The sequence below is a fragment of the Ornithodoros turicata genome, chromosome 3 (assembly GCF_037126465.1).
Source record: "Ornithodoros turicata isolate Travis chromosome 3, ASM3712646v1, whole genome shotgun sequence".
NCBI lineage: Eukaryota > Metazoa > Arthropoda > Arachnida > Ixodida > Argasidae > Ornithodoros > Ornithodoros turicata.
The window spans coordinates 104,704,207-104,722,065 of NC_088203.1; the positions used below are offsets into that span (position 1 = coordinate 104,704,207).

The following is a 17,859-nucleotide window of genomic DNA, read 5'->3' on the forward strand; positions in this document are numbered from 1 at the left end:
GTTTCCGTTTCGTTTTAAGAATTTCGGTTCCGTTTCCGAGGTAATTTCGGTACTAGTTTCTGTTTCTCATCCGAAACTCGTACTGTCTGGTTTTGGCTTTTTCATGTCAGATATTCTAGTTACATAATGGATGCAAGAGCACAGCCACACTAAACACAAACACTAAAGATATTTATGCAAAGTTCGTCACGAATGTTATACACAGCAAGTATTTGCCTCTGTAGGTTACGGAAATACATTCCTTTAAGTTTCAAAAGTCTCCGCTCGTGCGCAAAAATAACATGCCATCCAAAACTTTCGCGTTCATCTTGCTGCGTAGTGGGCTCAACACGACAGAAAGTCCCGAAAATATACGAATTAATGAATGATAACTGAAAAAATAGTGCGGATATATACAATTTTCATATTAACGCGAAAACACTGCGCGAAACGTGCTGCGAATTTGGTTTCCGTTAACGTTACCATTTTTTAATTTCGTTCCCATTTGGGTTTCTGGTAGTGGAAACTAACTGATGAGACAGGACTAGAGTCAGACAAAAGGCATCGTTACCTAACAACGAGGATGGCAACACTAACAGAACAATTTTATTTCCTGTTCAATTTTATCTCCGTTCATTTTCGTTTCCTGTTGAACTTCGGTAATTACCGTTTCTCGTTTCGGTTTCCGGTAGCCAACCCTGGTTTTAGGAAATCGCAGAAGTTTCACGATAACGTATCCGACAACATCATAAGCCAATCGCATTCAATTCAATCCCACTCTCATGTAAAAAAGTGTATATCGGACAGACAGGTAGATGTGTCAATATTAGATTAAGAGAACACCAGTGTACCTTAAAAGGTACGCCTTCTGGGAACTTAGCGGTTCACTGTAGCAGATGTGGATGTAAGCCTGACTTTGGAAGCACCACTGTTTTGGGGAAATCTAGATTGCAGACTACTCGGGAAATTATTGAAGCTTACTGTATAGCTGAAGCTTTGATAATAGAGATAATCGTGTTAGCAAGCCCTCGATTACGTTATCTGAGCGGGAAATAGAATTTCTTCAAGGTGGGCACGGGTGAACCTTCATATCTTTTCACGTTTTTTCCTTGTATAAGATAAACAACCCAAGCAGCACACTGTACTGAAAGTCGAGTGCAATAGGGGTGGACGGTATGTGTCTTATCAATGTTCCTTAGTTTCACGAGTCTGTTCAAGGTCTTCCACCTACCCGTCCACCCCTATTGCACTCGACTTTCAGTACATTGTGCTGCTTGGGAATATTACTCGTGTACTTGAACCTGTGAGTTCTGTGGCGCTGTTTGTATTTTCCTTTCTTTTTGCCTACCTATTGTGTCAGTAAAGTTGGAAGTGACGCTCGTCCTGTTTGCTCCTCCGTCCTTCTGTCTTTTGCGTCGTGTTTACTTCATTACGCAAACTATACCCGTTTCTGTGTGCCTCAGAAAAGAAGAAGCATAGAAAAAGTTCAATAGCGGAACAGCTGAAATAAGAAACACGAAAACAAAAACGCATAGGACAGGCAGATGTAGATCTGTATTTAACTAAGGTCTATAAGGCTTAACTGTATTTATCGTCCGGGAAGACTTTGACCCGATCGCGGAAGAACATTTCCTGGAACTTCCCCATGACTCACTAAACCTCGAAAGCTTCAGGTACCACCAACACTGGTGTAGGAAGAGATCAGGAAGAGAGATCCTGAAATTCCAGAACGTTATTACAATGCTATAGTAGAACGGCAGAGCAAAGGCCGACGGCAGGAGTGGTTTGACTTGGTGCAGTACAGTCAACCCTCGATTTATGAACCTTCGATTTATGAATTCCCTCGTTTTATGAACAGGAGCACGAGGAACCAAACTTTTTACATGCATTTTTCCCTCGTTTTATGAACCTCGATATCTGAATAATGAATGAAATTTCTGGGAACCAACTATGAGTTGCCCACCGTTTTTGCCCTCAATTTATGAACAGATCGTTCTGAGGTCAACAGAAATCTTCAAAGTTATTATTTTGTGGTCTTATGAATGATGCCGGAACGGACGAATCTTTTTCCAGATATTGCACCCTCGGTTTTTATCCCCTCGAAATTCGAACACCAAATTGCTTTTCCGTGGACGCATTAGGGTCGACCAAGTGTACAGCAGAAGGCATGGTCGAAAGCAAAATTACACAATATATTGTATTATAAACACAATCCCAACTCGCAAGTATTGATTCGTCAGCTCGATAGTACTGACTTAACGGAATTTTCGGTTTATGAATCCCTCGATTTATGAACGATGTTTCCGGGAACCGAGGGTGTTCATAAATCGAGGGTTGACTGTATATGTGAAAGATAAGTTAATCTCTGCCTGAAAAGTAATCAATTACTGAGTAATCGATTACTCCGACAAGTAATTGATTGCTCCAAAATTACTTTCACAGTAAAGTAACTGATTACTCAAAAATTACTCTAGAAGTAATTGATTGCAAGTAACTCAATTACTAGTAACGCGTTACGCCCAAGTCTGTACTGCGGGTCAACGACTCCCTGTGCGTGAGGTGGAACCCCGTTTCCGAATCAGACTCGGGAAATCAATATGGCGACCTGAGCCGAGGCGAGCCGAGGCTCGACCACAGTTTCGGGAACCTCAGGAATTACATGCAAGCTCTTAACCTGCTATTGGTAAGTTACTACAAAAGCTGCTCAGCTACTAGTCAGGAGACAGGTTCAATTTCTCCCTGGTTTTCTTTTAAATAATCAATCAATCAATCACTACAAAAGCTAACTAAGTTACAGTTAGCCCTAGCAGCACGGTGGAATCCCGTCTAGAGGTCATCCCGGCTGCGTATGAGATGACAAAAATCATGAAATTCCTGGTTTGAAAAACGGTGACGTATATTTGAAGCCTCCGCAGAGCGACGTCAGGGGACTTACGCGTGGAAAATGCTGCGATACATGTGTAACTTAGTTACAGTTACATTTGGAGTTACTTAAACCAAAAGTGGTAACTAGTTACAATTAGAAGTTACCTTTCCAGAAAAGTAACTAGTTACTGCAAAAAGTAACTAGTTACAGTTATAAGTTCCTTCTAAGTCCACGTATGGGCATAAATGCATTTTTGATGTATTTAAATATAAATACAAAATACTTAGTTGAAAGAGGTATTTAAATGCTTAGCACAAATACTTCGCATTGTAGTATATTTAAATATGAAATATAAGTACAGTATTTAAGTACCCTAAATAGCTTTATAAGTACACTGAATGATCAAGCAATCAGACTAATATAAATATATAGAGTGAAATCCCACCGGAGTTCGCTGATTGGAGAACAGAAAAAAAAAAAGAAAGCCGTTAGCCCGATGTCTTGCATATTTTTAGTGGGACTGTGCAGTATGGGACGTCCTGGGAGCAAACATCATCACATGCACCAGAACTCTTGCTGGTATTTCACGGATTCACGTTATTATCACGACAAGCTGGGCCATGCGACTGGAGCGCAAATTAGCCGCTTTGCCGCAGAAAATTTCCGGTAAAAAATAATTCGCAATTTTTTCCTCGTCATTCCTGCACAATTTCCGCCCTTTCCATCAGGAAACGATTCGATTTTTTTTTTTTTGCGTATAACGAATAATAAGTAAAAGGGCCTAACACATAAAGAAGCTACAACACTCGAATCTCAAAGCGAAAAGTAAACAATAATTAGAAAAAATGCGGAGCAGGCGCGGAAAGTCGAATTGAAAGCCTACAGTTTGCCGGAGCTGAAGCATAGATCGGCTTGATGTCCCATAGTTCTGGAACGATGAGCCTTGTTACCAGTCCGTAATTGAGAAGGATGTGGAAGATTCGACGTCGCGAATTTCAAACAGGGGACCGATCCCGTGTGTGCGCATGTGCTTTCACGACTTTGTATGAGCTGCGCAGTGATTTTTGGTGATTAGGAGAACTCATTGGAGAATTTTCATGAAGTTGATAGGTAATGAAGAATATTATGGAGAACACTGAAGACTTCACGCGAGTCTGTATAACTTTCCGTGAACTGGTATCAGTTCTCATTACTTGGAGTTGGAGTTGGATGGACTAAAAATAAGTTCTCATTACTTGTTTATGATGTGTAGAACTCTTCATTAATTTTTATGACGTTGTATGGGTTCTCATGACCTTTTTTTTTAATTTTCATAACTTGTCATGGCTTTTTGTGACACTGTATGTGCGACTTGGTCATGACTACACAAAGTTATGTTGTACAAGAAAAATTTTTCAGTGTTTGCATCGCCCCCATGAAAACGCGAAGAAAGAAAATAACTAAAACCAAGCAATAAGAAAACACTTATTCCCATACTTATCACCACAGTCCTGACATCGCTTGTTATCGACTAGAACAACCGCGTCCAAACTGGTTAAAGCCCTTCCGAACAACAAATGAATATTTGTTGTCCACAACCGACGACGTGAAACGACAAACGCAACGTTACTGTGGAAAGTCGCTGGAGAGGCGTGTTAGCTTAGCTCAATTGGTAGAGCCCTGGACCGGTAATCCAGAAGGTGTGGGTTCGATCCCTACAGCTGGCTAAACTTTTCAGTGACTTTCATCTTTCAACATTACTATACAGGGTGGCCAAGCTGCAGTGCACCGTGGTCTAAAAAAAAAAAGAAGAGAGAGAGGGGAAAAAGAAACATCACGCGTCATAATGAAAACGGAAGTGAAAACTTCAGAATATAGTGAGCAGTCTCGTGTTCTATTAGCCTACACACTACATCCTGGATCGCCCCCGGCGCTGAAACTCCCCACCCATTATCCTGAAATAAAGTTGTTGTTGTTATTAGCCTGTATCTGTTCATAGTGGCTGATTAATTAATTAGGCGCAATTAATTAGCTAACTCCTTTTTAATTAAAAATAACAAAGACGGTTAAGAGCATCAGCTGTTTACTATATACACGTACAACTCCGACGTACAACTCCGACTCGTCTGTATGTCTGTCTGACCTTGTCGAGCCACCTCCTACTGATTGCGTTTTGTTTTTCATTTTCATTTTTTTTGTTGATATTTGTATCGCGTTTGTATTTCTCTTCACCCTTACCCTTTTCTCTTGTACCATGTGACTGGTTTTTGATATATGCTTCACCACTTGTAACAGGTCCTCAAACCTGAAGAAGTGCAGCCTACTGCACGAAAGTCTTGTTTTTAATGTATATAGTAAACAGCTGATGCTCTTAACCGTCTTTGTTATTTTTGATTCTGCATCGCCGGAAACTTGCACATTGTTTTTCTTCACGTTCTACGATGTCTTTTTTAATTATTCGTGTTAGGGGCGAGATGCGAATTGGAAAGTTGTACAGCCCATTGAGTAACGCCCATTGCAATTGTACCCTACAGCGTACACTCTGTGTGGAGCTTTTTTCCTGGTAAGAAAGAAGGCGCGCGAAATCAGAAAGCGTACCAGGTGACATAAGGCGAGCACAGCTACTCGGACGCGCGCCTCGATTTCAGAACTCTCAAGCGTACAGGAGAACTACTGCCGTCCGTTGCCTCTTCCGTATCATCTTCATTCTTATCACTATATCACGATCAAATTCTTATCATCTGTCAGCCCTGTCCTGAAGGTGGCTTCTCGGCAGATAACGGATGTAGTATAAGCAGGAACAGAAAAACTCCACGGAAGGTGTATAATGCTGTACAGGAAACAACTGCGATGGGTGTTTCTCCCCCGACATGCTCTTAAACTTTCCAATTTTACATCTCGGCCCTAAGACGAATAATGAAAAAATGGCTAATTAATTGCGCATAATTAATTAATCGGTCACTACTAAATAATAGAGGCGATTCAAAAAAGAAAGAAAACAGGAACCTACGGCAGGTTTGGTGGGCAAAAATCGCACGATCATCGGGCCACTGGGTGTTTTCGGTCGTTAATAAAGGCATGCCGCAAAGTGGTGTAGCTGTTGGATTTGCCGCGCGGTACAGAATGGCCACATAAGCCCGTACACACCATGCGGTTTCCTACTACCTTTTGCCCACCAGCGGTGCCCACCAACGCAGGAACACATCATAATGTTGGGTGTTCGGCTACATCGGGCGTCAGACGGGAACTCCAAAACTCAGTGCAGCACCCTGGAACATCAGAGCTGCAGATTGAGGGGATCGTCCATCCGCGCGGCAACCTCCAACGCCGCAAGGTCGTAGAGAAAGCCCTGCTGAACTTTCTGAAGGAAGCGGACCTTCACTGTCGGTTGTAGTGCAGGAAACTGTAGAACCAGACGTGTGAGCCTTCGTCTTCGTCGACCCCCTCCCCCCACCCCCTTTCATCCTTTCCCCGAGCAACGTGCCGCCAATCTAGGCAGGCCAGGTCCCCCAAGGTCGCCATTTTCCCATGTATTTGTTCCTATCCCTATGCGTGCAATGCCGGAGGCCGCCCTTAGATACCCCATTGTTACCAGACGTTGGCTTGCGTTTGATTGTAGCCCGCTAAAGATCCAGTTGAAGCACAATCCAAGCCAGGCCAAGTCACCGAAGGAGAAATGGACGACTGCGCCTGCGGCGCCTGGTACGACAGGTACGCCATGTGATGCACGCAGCCGTGCGCTAGATCCTTCCGATCGCTCAACACGTTTAAAACCGGGACCAAAAAGTGAAACACGACACATAAAGTTGTTATACGCGTTTTATTTGGACATATAAAGACTAGATTCATTCGCAGAAACAACAAAAACATTTTGCCGCTAAACTTAGCGCGCTGAAGTGATCCGGAACGGCAACAGTGGGGTATCTAGTGGCGGCCTTCTCAGTTGCACGATTTTCCGAGGTGAGTTTGGGGGACCTGAGGCAGGCAGACCGCTCGAAATCCCCCCCACCCCCCACCCCCACCCCTAGCGATGTCTGCTCCATACGCACGCGCAGATGCGCCGTTTTGCTTACAAATGCAAGTGGGTCTATATTCTATATCGTGTTTCGCGGTTTTCCCCCCTCTAGTTTTCAATATCAGTTTTTCTCCTTTTATGTACGTCGGTTTATGTACATCGTTTGTGTTCCTGTGCAGTACTTGTAAAAACGGAAAACATTTCCAAACACTCCGAAAACTACAGTTTCGTCCTAACAAACGGTCAAGCTTTCGCTCTAAACACACGAAGCTGGAATGCAGTCGTTCGCGCGCAGAATAATTCAACGGGATAAAGGGATTGAAGCCTCTAGTCAACATCGCACAGCAGGTTTTCCAAATAAACAGTTCAAAGTGCATGACGCGTTTCCTTTTTCGCATTGTCTATACTCCTTTCGTTTTGTGCAGTCGAATATTGTGGGCATCCAGGTTTTTCTCTCAAAATTCGCTGTTTTACACATGGCGTGGTTGAAATGGGGTTTATCGGGCCGTATGATCTGCAATACCGCTGTAAACTCAAACAAGGAGTCATGACGCTTGTTCCACGTCGCTTTCGAAGTGGCCTCGCAACGTAAAGTCACAAATTATTATAATTATTGTTATTATTATTATTACTACTACTACTACTGGTGGTGGTGGTATTGGTATTTATGGTGATGGTGGCGGCGGCGTTCCGACTTCACAGGGAAGTGTGACTGAATAAAGATCAAAGGGAACACAGTATTACCGAACTGAGGCACTAGATTTTACTTTAAAGTTAACACGATGAGTTTTATGGCGCAAGACCATCTCTTCCGTTCACGCACGGCTTTTCCTAGTCCTTTTTGATTGATAAGCGGTTGTACTAGTATTAGCATGCTCTTTCTAAATCCATAAATATGACGCCTTTCAAACACGCTTTTCAAAGCTTTTCAAGGAAACAGGGCTTCAAAAAGAGTAGTATACGGCGATTTTAGTTTATACGTTGACACACGCACACAACACAACACACGTGGACGCGCACACGCACGCACACACACACACAACACACGCACGCACGCACGCACAAGAGGGACGACGTGTGAGTGACGATGGTGATGGGTCATCCACCGCATACGTTGAAAAATGCAAAGACATAAGGAAAAACGATTGCAATGTACATACTTCAACGGATAAACCATCGGCATGTACAACTTTCACGGTGGACATATTTAAGCAATGAATACAAGATTGAACAAATAACGCAAACCAACATCGAAGTCCAACGAGGTCTCAAAACAGAGACTGAATCTCGCTGGAGACCAACTGGACTCAAAGTACTCGGTTTTTATTGTGTCTCATTTTATACAGCCTAGGAAATACGATACGGGCACACCAATATCACAACGTGATCGCAACACCGAAAAAGTCAACATATACGCGAAGGCGGAGCTAAAACCCGCAGACATCAACGAAAACAGTCCGGCAGACACTGAACCGAAGTTGAGCCTATTTCATGACATAGTGAGCGCCGATATGAAATGTTTGCTCAACCGGAAGGACGCAGAGTGCACGATACAAAAGATATGACCAGCACAGTGAACATCCCCCTTCAGTCAGCACTGTTATTTCCTCAAAGGTGCCTCACGGGGATCACAAAGTCTCTCTGCGCCGCCAGTGCAACATAGTAGAAGATTGCCTGGACGCCACCTTTTCTTTCAAAGGGAGGAGAAAACGCATTTGTGGTTAGAAACAGAATTGAAGTTTTGGTTGCGTCCGATAAAAAGAGCTTCAGAATGAAATGGAGTGGATATGCCTTCCCGAGGATAATGTCAAAGTCCCATAAGATTGCTAGAGTAGGTTTTTTTGTCAGATAGACAAGATCAATGTAAAGAAGACTAAGGCGGTATTATTTAGGGCCAAAAATAAGACAGTAACTCCAACCGCTGACATAATTATCAATTCTTTTTCCTTTCCAGGGGGAAAAAGCCTCAAGGCTTTTTCCCCCTCATTATAATTTACTGGCTTGCACTGTGGCATTGAGGAGTGCTCAGTCACCCTCCCAGGTGTATATCGCTCGCTGAGAGACCCCTGGTTTGCCAATTCCGAACGATGCGCAGCTACCCAGAGCTGACGAGCCGCAAACACGGCGAAACACGTGTCCTCTGGTGCTGTCGCATCGTTGCATGAGTATCTGTTTCTCTGCGTGCAGCCATAGAAGCCATCTTAATCTGTAATTTTGAATTTCAAACATGTCTAGTGTCATTTACTTGTTTCTTTAATGGCTTTTTTCCCCTCATTATAATTCACTGGCTTGCACTGTGGCATTGAGGAGTGCTCAGTCACCCTCCCAGGTGTATATCGCTCGCTGAGTGACCCCTGGTTTGCCAATTCCGAACGATGCGCAGCTACCCAGAGCTGACGAGCCGCAAACACGGCGAAACACGTGTCCTCTGGTGCTGTCGCATCGTTGCATGAGTATATATATATATATAAGCAGGAAAAATTAAGATGAGAATTAAATTCTAATGAATAAAAAAGAACACTCCGTATTTTAAAAATCTACCGGACCAAAAAGTAGAATAGGCTCTGCTCGAATTATCGGCGACTCTCTTCCTGAATCTCTGCCCTTAACGTTGCCTTACCCGTCCGCTGAATTTTCTACCTTTCTGCATAGTAAGTCGATTGTAAGTTAGTTCAAGTAGGTTGAATGAATTATTTCTAGTTAGGCTGAGAAGGTAACGATGCGCGACACAGAAGGGGCAGCTCTGACGACGCTGTGGCTGTAGAGTGTCGTAAACAGAGAAAGAGAGGCTGTTTTCAGAATTTTTTTTCCCCACGTCTCTGGTAAAGTGTTCTCCTTCCTCATTGGAAAGGATCGTGATTTCCACATGTTCTGAAGAGTTTCCCTGGAGTGCGTGGAAAGATTGCCGAGAGTTACAAATTACTCTTCTAACAATTTCAAATGAATTAAATGAAAACCGCGCTCGCTGCAACAAACACGCTACATCATGTAGCTCTTAGGTTCCCACAGGCTGTCGCTACAACGGCGAGATATATAATTCTATGTTTCTTCGCAGATTCCCACATTACCGCTTACAAGTGTTGTTAGGTGTGTCATGCACAGTAATTTAGCACCTGGCCATTTATCATTCTCGTTATAACGGTCGCGTGTTGCCTCGAAAACAAAAAATGGTAGCCGTTTACATATGACGTGAATGGCGCAGCAGTGAAAATTTAATGGCTACCGCCTTGTGAGGAGTATCCTGTACCTTTTCCGTCCCTTCTGCGTTGTTGCAACAACGTTGTAGTTCTGATAAATCGTGGTAGCTGCGAAAGCTACACGGACGAACCAGCTTGAAGAAATTTAATTATACGCTCAGCTCTCATTATTTTCGTTTCGCAGTGGTACATTGTAACTCTTATAAGCGTAGCAGCGTAGTACAGTACAAAATGTGTAAATAAAACACACGCGTATTGCAATACTTGCGCTTTCCACGCGGGTAAAGTTATGGCACCACAATGCGGCAATGGTCCTTCTGCTATATAACATGATTTAAGTTTCGTCTCTGTTATGTTTTACGATGCTCTATGACACTTTGCTTTCTTTTTGTATTGTTCGTCTGTAACGTTTTCTTAATTTCTTAATATTCTTCTTTAGGCTCGAGTTCTCGGCGGGCACCTGAACACAAATAAATACATAAATTATTTATTTATAACAAATAAATAAATAAATAACAATAATAATGAATGAGTGAGTGAGTGAGTGAGTGAGTGACACATTCAAAGTGAGAAATATCGAAAAAACCGGGAAATAAAATATGTTTCCGACGCAATTTGTCCAGATCACTTCTCCATTTGTGTTTCCCCAGCCCCCTTTTTTATCACATCACCATCATCTGGCAGTCTCCTGGATATTCGAGAACGAAGAGGCCAAATTTCCTCTTTACGTTCTTCACCACCATTTTTACACTCAAAGTGTAGAAGGTAAATTATCTGCTTCTGTAGCGGTGTTCGTGAATGGAGCTTCAAAAAAAAAAAAAAAGAAAGAAAAGAAAGGAAACGTTATGCTCTTTCGTTCTTTCTTGTCCAATACACAGTCAATCATATAGCCCCCATGTATGGACAGCGTGCACCAACACGAAGCCTGCGCAGCAAGCCATTGCTTATCGCAATCTTAAGACTTATCTAGCGTTATCTTATTTATCTGAAACCGTAAGTGGGAACTGCACGGGGAAACTGCCATAGCTGGGGAGACTCTCAAAGTACATCAATTGTTGTAGCTCTCCCTTCGAGGCAGTATTGATTCAATACGGGCAGTATTGACCACGTGTCGCAAGGCGCGGAGATTTTGAAGAAAAAGCGCAGTTTCGAAAGTCAGTAAGAATGACAATACATTGCTTTCCATTGGGAGTCAACAAATAAACATAAAACGACAAAAAAGGCAATCTCTAAAAGAAAATCGAGTTTAGAAAAGCAATGCTCAAATATTACTTGCTCTCCGCGCAGCGTCTTCAGTCCGTAGGGAATTAAAGTTAAAGAATGGAGTGGACGAGAAAGTACACATGAAACAGGTCAGAAGTTCCTTTCACACGCGTAATATTATTACCTTTGAGTACTGTTTACTTTGCACCAGTATCTAAAACCAATATGTACGGTCACAAAGATGAAAAAGCGAATAGCTGAGAGAAGGAGGGATGGAAAAACGAAGAGAAGATATTGATCTCGTCAACCAACGGCTTCTGCTGTTCCGCAAAGGAGCAAAGGGGCGAAAAAAAGAAAGGCTCGGCTGTCTTTCGTACTAATTTATGAAGATCTCATAACCCAATAGAACAGGATTGAAGCAGCGACCGGACTGGCAAACAACACGGGCGGGTAGCGAAATCATTACTTCTTTCTGCTAGGCGTAAAGGAATCGAATTTACGGTGAAAGCCCCGCGAATGGAAAGGAACCTCACGTATGTTCTCGCCTGCAAGGTCGATGCAGGGCGGGATTCTTCGTGAGATTAAAGCAGCAAAAGGCTCATAGCGGACGTAGTGATGCCTCCCATTCTTGAGAAGATGGAACCTCGACATTAAAAGAAAAGAAAACGCTAACCAAGGCAGAAGCACAGGGGCCGGCAAAGCGGAATATAGTTCGCGTGCAACAGCACAAAATTGATCAAAATGCCACTCATTAAATTGTCGACGACACAGTTGGCAGGATTTTCGGGGTTTTTTTACAGTTGATCCTTGGCAATGTGCATGCTGGTGCTGACCTCTTTCTCGAATAAAACCTCATTTTACTTAATATCCACACCATGAATCGATTTTCATCTCGATGGGGCTAGACCCGATGTTTCCTGAAAACACACTTTCGGTTTAGAAGACTAGTGCACCATAAGAGCACAAAATCGCAGCCTCCAACAGCACCTTGTGCTACGCGGAGCTGCGGAAACGCGGATGGTGATAGCAGAAGCCCGCGAAATACCCATTGAAGTCTTACGGCAGAGGGAGACCATTCGCCATTACTTGCGCCTCAGAGCTCACCACCGCCGCCATCCACTAATAGCAAAAGTTTGTCGCGCCGGAAGCAAAGTAATGCATAGAACTGTTTCATGGAAGTGAAACCTAAGGTTCCCCCGTTATCTGCAAAATCAGTGGTGTCCACGACGATTCCGTGGTCGCTTCCAGTACCATCGATCGCATTGTCAATTCCTGGTCTTAACGTCAAACGAAACCAAGTGCCTACATGAGTTCTGAAACAGCTTGCAGCGGATATGATGCATAGTCGATATACTGACCACACTGCAGTTTTCGCTGACAGATCCACCAGTCATGAATGTTCACCGTCTGCATTTGTTCTCCCAACTGACGGTGTGTCGCATGGATACCGTCTCTCACACCGCACATCATCAACGTCGGTTGAGCTATATGCTATCCTGTTGTTTCTGCGCAAGACGTCGTGTGACGATCCGCGGACCTGGGTCGTCTACTAAGATTCAAAGGCTGCTCTTCAATGTATAGCCAACATGGGGATACGTGGACAGCTCGCCCCAGTTGTCACTGATATACTCCATCAAATTCAGCGTCTAAGCGATCACGGTCATCATATATCACTGCAGTGGTTACGAAGAGGCCGACAGAGCGGCAACGGCTCCCGAACAGTCTCGGACGGTTGTATCAATAGAGTTATCAAGAGGAGACAAGAGATCACTTCTGAATGAGCTCATTCAGCCACTAGCTCGCCAGCAGTGGAGTCGGGACATCACTGACTTGTCTCTCATGTATTCGGTGGATCCAACTTTGTCCTTCTCAGTTCCAGACCGTTTGCCACGCTATTTTACGTCCCTCCTGCACAGGCTTCGTCTCAATGTAGCCTTCACTCCCCAATTCAAGTACCGGATCGGATACCGTGACAGCAGCCTATGCTCCACATGTGGCGTCGTAGCAAGCATTGAGCACGTCCTAATAGAATACAAGCTCTACGAAACGGAGAGACGGCAACTCCGTGCTCAGCTGAGTGGTGCTAGCCGACAGACGTTCAACCTGGCTGCAATTCTTCGCCCATGTCAGAACCATGTGCAACACCGTCGAGGTCTTCTGATGTTCTTGGAGTTCCTCTTGTCTTCTGGCTTGCTCCAGACGCTGTAGGGTCCTCCCCTGCATCTCAAGGACCACTGGCGCTTCTTTCATGTGTTTCTTTCTCCACCTTCCTTTTGTGCGACGTAGCGCTGCGCAGCCAGTGGAGGACAGTTCAAGTGTTGTACTTGCACGCAACTTCGTTTTCATATCTCACATGTCATGTTTCGCGTGTAATGGGGTAGTGTACTGCTCTCCAGCGGTGAATCCCCCCAGGCCATAGTCATGATCTATTTGTTGTTGTCGTCGTTTTTGTTGTTGTTGTTGTTGTTGTGCCACGCGCGTGCATCGCATCCGCTAAGGTCAAGTGCAGTAGCATCCCCACAGGACAATAAAGCTTGCCAACATTCACCCGCGCACGAACATACACGCATCTTTCCTCATGCAAGTATTGTTGGAATGCTCTAGCGCGACCATGTTGGACAATGATTTTTTTGTTTCAACCTATTGGCACACGAACAGCGCCCGAGCTAACTCTACAAGTGGCGAAATCCTACATAAAATGTATGACCAGAAATGACCAAAAAGGAGCACGTGCGTCAGAGACTTCCCCACTCTCTCCCCTCTGGTTTTTGGCAGCCCCCTGAAATATCTGAGATTCTCCAGTACAGCACGGTTACCCATGCATACACCCACAAACATGTGTCCACCTATACATATATCTCTTCCCCCTTGAAAGCTCGGTACTCCCCTATTCTTGGCTACCCTCACGTCACTTTGGCCACCCTGCTGGGCCGGGTGGATCGTTGGCAACAGTGGTTGGCAAAACAAGCGCACGCCATAATCGGAAACAACCATCAAAACAACGCGCGTGTCGTCGGTGGCCGCAAAACGCACATAGCTTTCTTCGGGTGTGCCTCGAAATCAAATGATCGAAACCCCCGTTTCAAAATAAACTATACTGTAAATAAATGTTATCTGACTATAAAATGCATAGTCACGCGCGGGAGACTGCCAACAGCGAACTTAGACTAACCTGGACATAAATATGGAAACACCGAACTTGGACTAACGTAATAATAAACTAACCAACGTGCTGTTCCGTCGTGTCTGCCCAGCTAAGCCTAACGGCCGCTAAAGTGTGGCTTTCGTTCGCAAAAAAGACTTGGACAGACATCGAAACCCTACCAACTGTCATACCAACTGGCCCACTCTTGCCCTTTCCCTACTTTTTTTAAAGATAATAATCATATCCCCCTCCCACTCTGCGTTAATTATCACACATCGAATGCCCGTGAATTTGAGTGGTTAAATAGTGATATCGTGTTTTTAAACACGGCATATCATCTTGCGAAGCAATGGAACATTCTCCTTGATTTTCCTTGTTTTGAGAACGTGAATTTTGAGACCAGGGATTTCGCAACCGGGAATATCGAGGTCCTTCCCTTTCTTTTGCCAGCGGCGGGTCGGGACATCTGCCGTTGTGACGTATATCGTTTGCAAACAGTCAGTCGTGTACTGAGAGTACATTGCGAGTCCGAAATGGCGCGTCGGACTGTGTCATCCGTAGCAGCATACCGGAAGAACCAGCAGCGTTTTGATTTTTTATTGTTCGTACTCTTGACCATTTCATTCGACACCTGCTCATCTCGGAAAAATAGAGAAATATATAGAGAAATAGATCTAGATATAGATATAGAGAAATATAACATATAGGAAAGAAATATATCTAGCCCAGTAACGAACAGGCGTCCCAAGCGGCAGGATCACGGCACTTAATTATCTTTCTCCGTTCGGTTCGTAAACGCATCAAATCCGATCTGCCAGAAACTGTTCTCGCGTCTCGGACGGCAAGCTTTTTTTTGTCGTTCGTGTTTCGTGGTGGCGCACAGAACTATGCATGCGCAAACATACACAACAACACATACACTCCAACAAAAGAGAACATGTCTTTCCTTTTCCCAACCAATACCGAGCTGCCTCGAGGATGGTGAGATGTGCTGCATGGCATTACTTGCGACGTTTCGTCGAGGTCAGTACATATACATATAACCTATATCTAAAGAAGAAAGAATAAGTATAGATAAACGAAACGGCGAAGAAAGAAGGCATGCGACGTCAGAAGGAACTGAGCAAGGTCGATGGACCGTTTAGACATCTCATTCGAGCGCAAAGATACGGGATCATCCCTTTCGCCTCTAGTCTGTTTCTCCCTCTCTTGCCGTCTCTCTTTTTCGCGTGTCTCGCAGTTTTCATAGTCACAGTCTCGCATTCATTCGTGCACGACTGTCACGCGACATTTGAGCAGCTTCCGATACATCCCTTTGTTAAGTCACTTACATTTTTCTTTCGTCCTGCCGTCCTGTTGGAAGCATGTTTCTTGCATGTCGCCTTCTATGCCAGCTGATGGTTAATCCGTATACTGAGTAAATTTCCTGCAATTAGGAAGAGCGGGGATTAGTGGGGTGCTACGACGTTTATGCAATTACATTTTATTGCGAATTAACGCACGTCGTGTGAACATTTCGTTATTAATTGTTAAAATGTTAAATTGTTTTAATCAACTGGTCACTTCAATTATGAACATTTATTGCCACCCTCGCTAACAATGACTCTATGCTCTCCCCTGGCTTCTATTGGCCACGAGCATCCACCAGCATTCCCTTCACGCCGACATATTGTCCTTCTGCCACTATGCACCTAAGCCGCAGCCCTCGCTTGTGCGGTCTATGCCGCAGAAGTGCAGAGGTACCCCGGCATATCTTAGATTAAATGCACGCGCATGTAAGTCACATAACGCCCAGCCAAAACAGGCAGTTAATATTCTTCTCGACCATCCTGTCTTCCGAAAAAAAGAGAGAGAGAGAGAGAGAGATGAAACTGCGTATCTGAGGAGTAAATGAAGAAATGAGTACAATTTACTGCCAAAAAGGATACCAAATACTGACTTTTTAAAAAGTATTTTAAGGTACCAAATTACTCCCAAAAAGTGTTTAAGATAGAGTAACTTGAGTAGAAATACCTTAGTCATATACAAGCCTGCTTGAGGGGCGACAATATTTCGCTCCACAAAGCATCCGTACCCATTTCACAGTGTTTTATCGAGTAAGGCCCAATGTTTTCGCGTGGATTGATCCAGTATGTACACCCGTTATTGATTTCGGTATCATCCGCGCTCGACATCACAAAAAGACACACACACACAAAAAAAAAAGAACAGGTGAACTGCATCTAATATATGCAGTATATACTTGCGAAAAAACGTCATGCTATCCTTCCCCTTCCCCCAACTTCCCTCTCCCCCGAGCAACCAGTCTACCCAACGTTACCCCCCCCCCCCCCCCCCCTCTATCGCAGGAGAACACTCTACGTTGTAGAACTGAAGTCATACACAGAGCACATGCGTATTTCACCCAGAATCCATGCATATGCTTATTATGGCGTTGTCTGCGGTGCGATGTTCACCAGAAACTTGTAATTGTTGTTGTGGTTGGTTAAATAACAAGGGGAGGTTGAATTCGCGCAAGGGAATTCTGCTACCCACGAAAAACCAGAAAAATAAAACAGAAACAAAAACAGAAAAAAAAACCCACAGAAAACAGGAACAAACACACACACACACAAAGAGAAGGTGCGAGCGCACCGCAAAAGTTTACCAAAAGAAACTTCTAATTACGGCCGATAACACTGATCCGTTAGTCCCGTAAATCGTGCAGGATTTCAAAACAATTTCCAATTCTTAAAAAAATAGCTCTCTATTCGCGTTCACATTTAATCATCAACGCATGAGACTACATTATGTGGATGTACCCACTTTTGTAAAGATATATTTTATTCCATTCTATTCACCGACCTTCTCGACGGCATGATCAATCCTTATCAGTTTTTCACTTAACCTCCGCCGTCTTCTAACGGCAGGTGGCGTCGCTGTCTCTCGTAGGAACCTTTGTCTCCCCCTTTCAACCTTTTTCTTTGGCCCGCATCTAATTGATGCCATTAGAGGGAGAGGCGCGAACACCGGATGTTCCTTGGCAAGGGGCTGTTAATTGATTTCGAAACGAGCGCCTGTTTTGTACGTGATTGTCTGGGCAAAAGGGCTTATCGGCTTGCCAGCCAGTGAGCCGTGAGATAAGGCAAAATGAGATGCAGCGAGGGATAGCTTCAAGCGTGTACAACGCGCTGACTCAAAGCGCTCATTGTGGGGAAGAAAGTCAGTGGAGGTCTCGCTGATTGGCTTGCATGATGAATTCGCCTAATGAACTCAGTAGTGACAGCCCCCTATATGCAGAGTGGAACCCTTCTGTGTCTTGTGTACCACTCAACAAGCTCGACGCGTTTCTTACGAAAACTGTTCGGTACAGAGTGACTTTATTTACTTTACACTTATTTTGAAATGGATGTTGTGCCCCGCCACATGGGAAATTAAATGAATTTCCAGCAAATACCGTTCATGAATGTCCCAGCTTACAACTTCGCAAAGTTGC

At 44.1% G+C, this 17,859-nt stretch overlaps 1 long non-coding RNA gene across 1 annotated transcript in view; it reads right to left on the reverse strand.

The window, feature by feature from the left end:
• The window catches only part of LOC135387608 (uncharacterized), a 358,849-nt gene that overhangs the window by 225,073 nt on the left and 115,917 nt on the right, over positions 1 to 17,859 (reverse strand). Inside the window, exon 2 of the long non-coding RNA XR_010421233.1 lies at positions 15,716 to 15,810. This is a non-coding gene — a long non-coding RNA (uncharacterized LOC135387608). The remainder of the gene's footprint in view (positions 1 to 15,715; positions 15,811 to 17,859) is intronic.